Below are 9,426 nucleotides of genomic sequence, written 5' to 3'. Positions count from 1 at the left end.
TACCTTCTCAGACTCAGCTCAAAGGAACCTTCTCTGTCTGGATCCTTCTCCAGCCCTCAGAGACGGAAGCTGATTATTCCCTTTGGTGGATCCTCGATGCATTTTGTTGCTCCGTCTCTGTGACTGTTCATGAAGGGAATATGTAGTTGGGAGAGCCTAGAAGAAAAACCCAAAGGATGTAGAGTTCCCACCTCTGGAATAAGGCCATGAGTGAGTGAATGAGAAGGGAGAGGGAATAGAGAAGGGGTTCAGACCCTCCCATACACAATCTGCAGGAACTGCCAAAAATGGCAGGGAGGTAATTCTGGGAGCCCTCACACAGGTCAGTGAAGTCAAGCAGACCGGGTAGACATGCATCTTGACAGCACTGTCTATGGAAGTGTACCTTGTTTGTATGCCTTATCAGCCTCTTCCCCGGCTGTTGAGAGGCTGGGGTTAGCAGATGGCAAAGACGATTTGGAACAGGTTCTGTGAGGGGCTGTGGAACAGGGAAGGGACAACTTGCTCTGCGTGCTGTATTCTGCTTTCCCTTACCCTCCTGAGAGAGGAGGTCTGCTTTTGCCTGGCAAGGGTCTATCTTGAGAACAAACAGAAGACACGTGGCTTCTAGGATTCATTTAGAGAGACTTTCATATCCCTTGCCCTGCAGGAAAACTGGGGAGAAGGGAGCAGGAGAGGTGGTGAGGGAGGGAGGGAGAGGAGAAGGGAGTAGAGAGGGAGAAGGGGTGGGATGGGCGAGGGGAAGTGAAACAAGGTGGGGAGGTAGAACCAACAATGGCTTACAAATCAGCTTGATTAGTTTGCTGGGTCCTCCCCAGTTCCTCCTCAGTTCCTCCTGTCTTCCCAACTCCCTCTCACACAGCACAGAGGCCCTCAGCAGACTGGGAGACCTCTGGGATTATAAAACCAGGACAAGCCCCAAGGTCACAAGAGCTCTGACCCTCAGACCTCATCCTTCACCCCCACATGGACAGATGGCAGGGTGTTCTGCTACAAATGCAAAAAGACTTTGATTCTTGCTGCCTTCACCACCACATGGGTGCAGGCATGTGGCACACACACATGCATGGCCTCCACGAACCAGGTAAGATTTAAACAGGCACTTTCCCTCTAATCTGGGGGTGGGGTGGGGCTGAAGCTTTCAGTCCAAGGCTGAGATAAGCTACAGGCTCTCTCTGGGCAGACAGAGACCCCTGCCTGTCTTTTCTGGTGTTTACAGAACAATGAGAGGTTAAGGTTAGGTGCAGAAAGGCCTCAGCAAGCCTGCCCGCCCCTGCCCCAGGTGTGGCTCTGGGAGGTGGAGCCAGCAGCTGGGTCCTCTCTCCATTGGCTGGGCTCAGCAGGTAACTAGAAGCTTGGCTGAGAGGTGCATAAATAGTGAGACCTTGCCGCCTCCTCACCCCTGCCTTGGAAAAACCAGTTTCTCCTTTATTGTCTGTGGCTAGGCTCTACTGGCATTCCACCCCCTCTCCTTCCCAGCTTCCTTCAGCCCCTGCGCCTCACTTTCTCCTACTCAACTATTGTCTTTGACTGAAGGGAGGACCACGTGTCCTCTTCTCCAGGAGCAGCTTCTGCTCGGCCCAGGCTGCTGAGATGGGCACCCTGTAGAGTATGTGCTTCTTTCTTCCCCCATCTCTCAATTCTTAAGAAAAAAATACTTTTTCCCAAGACTTAAAATTCTTTTTTTTTTTTTTTTTTTTTTTTACACTCAGGATTCTTCAATGATCTTTCAACTTGGTACTCTCCTAAGACAGAAAACGATGTCTTATTTTGCATGAGAAGTAAAGCTGAGCCCGAAGTCCGGAGGTGTAAGTGCTCCGAGGTACTTACAGGTGAGTCTGAAATCTCTGGATTTGGTGGGCGAGTGCTTAGATCCTGGGAATCTTAGGGTAAAAAGGGTAGAGCTGAGAAGGCGGTCTCCACTGGGAGTCAATCATTAACTTCCTTCTTTGTTTTCCTGAGGATTTCTTAGCTGCTGGGTCATAAATATTGGAGATAGTGGAAGCAGGTTCCAGGGAGCTGAACAGCAGCCCTGCCTTTCTGTCTAGCTGCCTGGGATTGGCTCCGCTAGAGTAATGTGTGACTGGCCGCCCGGTCGTGGGGTACTGCAAGATCTGCTTCCTTTCTGGGGTTCTCAAGTCTGAGTTGGATTTCTAAGACCTATATGGGGCAGTCCTGAAGGCAGCTGGAAGAGTAGTCACTAGCTAAAACTTACTCCATAGCCCCAACATGAGTCCTGTTGGGTCTCTGACCCAACCCAATGCTGCAACTGGCTAAGACAGAAGTCACTCGGGGATTACATTGGTAGAGGGCTGCTGAGTGAGGGATCTTGGATACTAGATGGTACTAGATGTTTGTGGCTCAGGGTGGATGGTGTCTGAGGATCCAGGTTCTAGACAGTACCTGCACGTCTACAGGGCCAGAGGGACAGATAAGGAAGGGCAAGCCTTTCCTGAGTGCCCCACCCCCACCCTCTTCATAGGCCTGTCACCAAGCCTTTTCTTCCCTGGGTCAGGATCTCAAATGCGGATGAGTCCCTTTGTGGACTGAGTCGGGTAAGGAGGGTCCCAATAGAGAACTGACAAATGTCCCCCTTTGCTTTCAGAACTAAACTGAAATCTAAACAGAAGCCAAGACTCCTTCCATCTCAGAAAACCTCCCATGGTGTCCTGCCTATCTTGGGCAAAGCCAGCAGACTGGTGTCTTTCTCCCCTTTGACTAGGAAGTGGGTCGAAGGCAGTGTGGGCCTTGAGTGCTCTAGGTAAGCAAAGCACACTTCGTACACCTGAGAAGTAAGTATTCACCAGAAAGCAGAGCAGGAGAAGACTCATGGACCCTCTTGCCCTCACCACACAGCATCCGGCCTTCTAGTGAGCCCTGTGCACACCCTAGTTTGGACCTAGAAAAGTGGGATTCTCCCTGTCCATAGCTAGAAACCCCTGCTTTTGTGTGAGAGCCTATCTCAGAGGCCTGAAGCCCTGGGGGCTGAGAGGTGGAGCCTCTTTGTCAGGTCAGAACAGGCCCAGGAACAAGAAAGTATTCCAAACAAGGCAGATCTGCCCCACCCACCCAGTCTGCAGGTCTCTGCTTAGACCAGCCTTTTATGAGGCTTATACTGAATGCAGACGAGTCTGAACACAGCACAGAGGAGGCCAGTGCACTCCCTGTAGGCTAGTGCAGTCCCTGTGAATTTCCTGCTTGGTGGGCAGGGGCAGAAAGTCCACAGGTACTACATGGCCTCCTGGTGTAGCTCGGTCTTTGAAAGCCAGCTAGCTGTATGCCCGCCTCCCTCTCCTGACCCTGACCCTAGGCTCACTGATTGTGTGCAGACCTGGGGAGAGATGTATGACTGTCGCAGGCTGGCTTTCCAAGACAAGTCTACGGGAAGAGAACCAAGAATTCTTCTTTCCACCATCCACCCGCGCCCATAAACGAGCCAGCTCCAGCAGAATCCTTATCCTCCCTCAGCTCCTCCTTAGTTTATCTTGATTTCACATTGGCACACAGACCTCGTGCCCTCACATGGTGGCTTTTCTGGAATACCTGTGCCCCTGCGTTCTGCCCCTTGGTAAGCAAAGGCAGACTATATGTCTTCTCTGGACATCACCAAACATACCCCGCTCTGGTATGGTCTACACATCAAAAAGGACAGCCAGCATCCTAACTAGGGATACAAAGAGGGTAACCCCGCAGCACGAGCTGTATCCCCCACCACGATCAAGCTCTGCAGTGAGATACTTAAGGGGTGGGTTGGATATTCAGGTCCTCACCATCCTCTAGGAGTGCGGTTGCAGGAGCCTGAAGGTATTATCCGGGCCACACACAGCATGACAAGAGGAGGCCTGGTAGACAAACAGCCCCAGACAATCCATGGATCCTCTTGTCCTTCATTCCACCGGAGTCTGTCTGATGCCAACCAGATTTCAGTGGAGTGAAGCCCAAGAGGCATGGAGCTGCCGGCGGTGAACCAGAGGACGGAATCAGAGCAGAGGCATTCTACGAAAAATGCGATCACTTCGCTGAAGGCATCTGCCGCGTGCGTCCTCTTGGAGAGGGCTGACAGCCGCAGACAAGAAGACGCTGCTGATGCGAGCTGTGTGGCCTTTCTTCCTAAAACTGATGCTTCAGGAATGTGTGTTTTCTGCAACTTAAAAGTTGCCTGTCTGCTGAGGAGCCTTCCTGACTGCCCTGTGCTGTCAATCTCCTGAGCCTGTTCCCCATGTGATTAAATCTCAGATAGGAACTCAAGGAGGCCCTGACTCCCAGACTCCCTCTCTCCCCAGGGACTTCAGGGACATAGCTGGGGCATCATTTGCAACCAGCCAGGGACCTTATTGCCCAAAGACTCCCACAATGCCAACAAGACCTGCAGAATTGGGGAACGAACCCCCATTAAGATTATTTAAGCCTATTTATATCATAATAAAATAAATGTAAATAAGAGTTAAAAGAAGGCAGATCTGATCTCTCTGACACTGCACGCTATAACTCAGCACGCAGTGTAAATTCTGTAAAGGTTAATGCATTTAAACATATTTGACACATAAAGCTGCCAGATGCAACTTTAATCACTCACCAAGTGTAATTGCCTTTCCATGGGTCCCTCCGCACCAGAACGTGTGCTTAAGACATGAGACTGTGTAGAAGTCTGGGATGTGATGGGGACAAACACCCTGGCTGTCAGGGTTTATGATTTGCTTTGATAGATTCGGCACTCATTTCATTGACTGTGCACCTTGAGTGACTGGTATTTTGTGCTTTTGTTTTTTTGTTTTAAACAGCACATCTCTCCTTCACGGAAGGACATATAGGATTGGGGGTGGGGTGGGGCATACATCCAGAGGAAGTCCACTTAGTATGAAGGACCTGCCCAGAGAAGTTCTCTATGAAATTGCCCTTTCTTCAATGGAGGGGTCTGCTTGAGGAGCCACCTGGCTAAAAAGGCAGACCCTACACAAAATCCACCAAAGGAAATCCAGCTTTCACCTATGTGAAAGGAGCCCTGTGTGGCCAGGCTCGACAGAGCCCATAGCTGTCTCTTCTCTTAGTAACTGAGTGTAAAGGCCACTTTGGTAACCAAGACCCTGTGCCCTGAATGGCCCCCAGTGGCCTCTTCATCTCCCCAGGCCATCTACCCCAGCAGAATCATGAGTTCCTCATACTGAGCCAGAGGAAAAAGCATTTACCTTAAACATCTTACCCTTTTCTAGTTATGAATGTCAAACTCAGCCCACCACCGACACTATACTAAATCCCACAAAGGGGTGAGAAGACCAAGTCACAGGGATTTTCAAAAGGAAACCTGTTTACTCATAAAAATTATGTAGTGGATTGACTGGGGGGACCATGGCAGTCTGGGTATTGTGCTAGCTAACTGCCAAATGCCTTCTGTTCTGGTCTCAGCAAGAAATCCAAAGGCTATAAGAAAGCACCAGACAGACACGATATATTTCCATGGTGGGCCGCTTGAAGTCCACAGCCTGAGTTCTTTTCTAAAGAACGAAACACAGTTGTGTGTTTCTGTGTAACCCAGCTCAGGAGGGACAAGGACCAGAGTGGCTAATAATGATTACAGAAGAGAAGTCTACAATCTAGTGAATGAGGCTGTAACCAAGGGCTCTTTCTGCCCCACACCCTGAATCCACCTCCAGCGAGACTGAGCCCTCACATATCTGGCAATGAAGTCTGAACGGTCCACGTCCTCCCTCTGGCAGTACAGATTGCTGGTCCCTCATACCGAAACTAAAGTCCCTGTGCTTGGCCACAGTAGCCTGTAACAGAAAGTGTGTGAGCCGAGAGCTACCAAGAACTGCCCATCCATCTTCCCCTTTGAGCCCCCTGTCTTCTGTATTTCCTGTCCTGGCTGCAAAGTATGGTTTAGCACAAACATAGTGTTGAGGAAATAGTTTAATCAAAAATACCCTTGCAACAGCAACAAAAAATAATATTACCCGCTTTCTGTATTCACAGTCTTTTATTGAAGAGAAAAACAAATATCATTGAGCCAAAACCAAGTAGACAAATATATACAACCACTGGTAATTTAATATTTTGTGCTAATGGTATACACTGTAGATACAACCCAAGAGAAGTAAATTACGATCCTATCAATAATACATTGTGTCTGGGCTCTGAGTTCCCAGTACACATGAAAATGTGTATTGGCAAAAAGTCTCCGAATATTAAAAGCTATACATATAATGAGGTGCAGGACGCAGAAGCTAGGGACTCCTTTAGCACTGTGTTCTGGAATTAGGGTCATCGGTGGGGAAACAGCTCATGCTGCCATTTCTGAAGCTGACCTTAAATGACGATAACCCACCACACCCTCAGCAGATCTCCAGGTGAGGAACAACCTGCCAGCTTGCAAGACTGCAGCCATGTAGTTCAAATCATAGGAGGTGTCCATTGTCCACCACGAGGCTAGAGGAGCTCCAGAGAGCTCCAGGATAGATGGTCATACCCGAGACAAAGACCCTGGCACTTTCCTCCTGCCTCTCCAAGGTGAGCAGGATCTTCTAAAAGGAAGGGTGCCAGGCGGGCCAAGGACAGGTAGGAGTCACCTGCCTGGGACAAGCAGGACTTTTAGAACTGCGAATGTCCCTGCCACGACAGTTTTTTCAGTTTGTCTAAATTTGCCCTTTGCTGCCTGCAGGAGATGCGTGTGATAGTCTTACTTCAGAACGGGGAAGTATTTCTGCCATACTAACATGAAAAATGAGGATGAATTAGGTTAATGTCTGCAGGAACGCTAGTTAGTGCCGCCGTCACATACTGGTCTTTGACCTTCCTTGATTCAAAGAATATTGAGGGCAGGTGGGACCAGGACTTCTTGTCTTGTTTTTAATCAGAGCCTGAAAGGAGAGTTTGAGGAGGGAGGGGAAGCTGTGAGGGCTCCGAAGAAGAATGCTGTGCCTGGAGATTGCAGACTCCAGCTCAGAGATGAAAGGGACTGGTCAGACAGACACTAATTCCTTAACAGAAATAGAAGCTTCCTGAATTGTGGTGACTTCTCTAGGCTTTCTGGAGAGATCCGACTACGCATCAAAGAAGAACAAGGCGAACAGTTCCTTTTGTCTAGAGATAAGAAGTAGCATCTGGAAGACTCTTCACACACCCCCTGCACCCCTCCCCCTCTATCCTCCCTACATCCCACACCTCCGAGTCTGCCTTTCCTAAGGAAGGGTGGGACACCTGGTGGGAAGTAGGGGAATTACATGATGGTGACCCCTCTGAGATGAGGGAATTAGCATAGACAGGTGCCTGCACACCCTGCTTGAAAGCAACGCCAAAGAAGACCTTTGGCAGAAAGTGACTTCAATTTTGGCTGTGTTCAATTACATTGCCTCATTTTTCTGTTGAAAGTAGATGCCTGCCCAAAGGACTCACCAAGCTAAAGACCTGGGAGGGGCCCCTGCCAGGGGAATTCACAGGGGAGAATGCTACACCCAGCGCTTGCTAGCGAGCAGCCCAGAGCTTCTGAGTCAGCGTGTGAGTGGTTAAGAGAGGTCAGATTAGATCTGGTGCCAATTTGATCTGGCCACCAGACTCCAGGCCAGCCACTTAACCTCTTTGAGACCCAATTTCCTTATCTGTCAAGTAGGAATAACGACAATAATGTCAAGGGCTCGTGAAGAGTCAAACACTGCGGGCTTCGTGTCTATAGCATAATTTAATGCCCCCAGCTATTAGCAGACACAATTGACATTTCAGGTTTACTGGTGACAGAGGGTGAGGGACTGGCCTGAAGACACAAGGCTTGTAAACAGTAGAACTGGGAGTCAAGCCTAGACTCTCTGTTCCAGAGTTGACACTGGGACCATTGCTCCATCCCTCACCTCATGCTGGGTTTGGATATGGAGTGTGTCCCCTGCCAAGCCAGTGCATAGGGTGGGGCCTCAGCCTCTGGCCTGTTGAGAGATACCAGAACTTCTCAGTGTGAGGCCTAATAGCAGAAGTTTGGATAACCAGAGGCCAGACCTTGCTATCCATTTCTCTATTTCCCAGCCCCTCTAAAGTAAGTGGCTTTCCCCTACCACACCATCCTCACCATGAGGTTCTCCTCATTACAACCTACAGAACAATGAAGCCAAATGACAATGGAGTGAAAGCCTCTGAGACCATAAACCAAAATAAATCTTTCCCTATTTGACGCTGATTTTTTTCCAGCATTTAATCATGCCGGAAAGTCGACATTGAGGATAGCACACACAGATGAGCTAGCAAATGTCTGGAGAGTCTGTGTATTCAAGAACTTTATCCATTATTTTCATCTCAGTATCAAGCAAAAATCCTTTGACAGGTTGGTCTCACCCCTCTCTCCTTTCTGGAACAGGTAACCAGAGGTGCTCCACTGGGAAGCCAACTGCTGTGTCCACTGCTCCCCTGAACTATCAGCGCCTGTGATTATCTGACCGACAGAAACCACACACAACTGGGTGCATTAACTTTCATTAAGAATTATAGATACTTAATGGTTGCTAGAGTTAGGGGCTCAAGAATGTATAGACAGGTAAATACTACCAGTTAAACTCACTAGTCACCATGCTGCACCTGGGTAGAATCATTTCTGGATTTCAGTCACTGGTGCCCTATCTAGGGTAAACACACTGCTTCTTTTTTTTCCACATATCCCCAGAAAAAAGTTCACATGACACCAGCACTAGATTTACTATGTGTTTAGTCAAGATTCCCATCACCCTTGGCATCTGCAACCGTTATCTCCCTCCCCTTCCCCTCGCCTTTCCTTTCAGGCATCTCATTCGGTGTGTATCCTACGGTACAAGGTTTGAGGGCTTTTCTAAAGTTTTTCTTTTTCCAAAAGAAGCATTATACAAATAAAACAATTAACTGTCATTGCAGGGTGAGTGCTAATTCAATTTTTTTTTTTTTACCATTTCTTTGGGAACAAGTAAAAATACTGAGAAAACAGAAGCTTTGCAGGAGGCCAGAGAGATGACTCAGCACTTAATGCTCTTGCAGAGGACCTGGGTTTGGTTCCCAGCACTGACATGGCAGCTCACAGCCATCTATAGCTTCATTTCCTGGGGATGCAATGCCCTCTTTTGACTTCCACAAGAATCAAGCATTTATATGATGCACGCACACACGCACGTGCACACACAGGTAAAATATTCACATACATAAAATAAATAAGTATTTTTAAAAATAAAGTTTTCTTAATCATTATTCAGAATGACTTGTAATCAACATTCTAAACAAAGACAAACATCCATATAAGTTCTAAACACACAAGAAAAGCAAAATAATCAAAATGATGGAGTAAAAGATATCAACTGAAACATCAGGGGAGCATGGGGCTGATGCGCTAAGGGGTGCTGATGCTAGATGGTACTGATGCTGAGGGGTACTGATGCTTGGTGGTGCCGATGCTGAGGGGTGCTGAGGGGTGCTGATGCTGAGGAG

At 48.4% G+C, this 9,426-nt stretch overlaps 1 long non-coding RNA gene across 1 annotated transcript; it reads left to right on the top strand.

The window, feature by feature from the left end:
* Positions 1-1,712: 1,712 nt before the first annotated feature.
* LOC121435756 lies at positions 1,713-8,838 on the top strand. Its single transcript, XR_005972607.1, has 3 exons — positions 1,713-1,832; positions 2,606-2,761; positions 8,336-8,838. It is a non-coding gene; the product is annotated as an uncharacterized LOC121435756 (long non-coding RNA).
* Positions 8,839-9,426: the final 588 nt, after the last annotated feature.

Source organism: Microtus oregoni, unplaced genomic scaffold (assembly GCF_018167655.1).
Source record: "Microtus oregoni isolate MIOR12 unplaced genomic scaffold, Mior012 000047F_ref0000412, whole genome shotgun sequence".
Taxonomy (NCBI): Eukaryota; Metazoa; Chordata; class Mammalia; order Rodentia; family Cricetidae; genus Microtus; species Microtus oregoni.
The sequence above is the reverse complement of the archived record's forward strand: the minus strand, read 5'-3'. Positions and strand labels throughout refer to the sequence as shown.